Raw genomic sequence first — 308 nt, 5'->3', positions numbered from 1 at the left:
ACTGAACTACTGAATTGTACGACGACGTGGGGATTATATGCCAGCCAAACTGTTAAAATAGTCTTCAAGCATCCAAGTGCAGGATGTGTGACTTATAAGTCAACAAAACTGCTGTTAAAAAAGTGCTCTAGAGCCCCGCTCCACCCGACACCCTGAAGCCGAGCCAACTGATGGCAGCGGGGCTGGTAACACCAAAGAAAAGGAAGTAAAATCAAGCCTTTTATCTTCCCACTTTATATCATATGCTGAAATGGGTGCATGCATTTGCCTAAAAGCATATTTAGATGCCTAAGATGAAAGGAAATATT

The sequence above is a fragment of the Echinops telfairi genome, unplaced genomic scaffold (genome assembly GCF_000313985.2).
Source record: "Echinops telfairi isolate 266 unplaced genomic scaffold, ASM31398v2 ScPeMD7_31;HRSCAF=116, whole genome shotgun sequence".
In the NCBI taxonomy this organism is placed as follows: Eukaryota; Metazoa; Chordata; class Mammalia; order Afrosoricida; family Tenrecidae; genus Echinops; species Echinops telfairi.
This window is presented reverse-complemented; position numbering follows the sequence as displayed.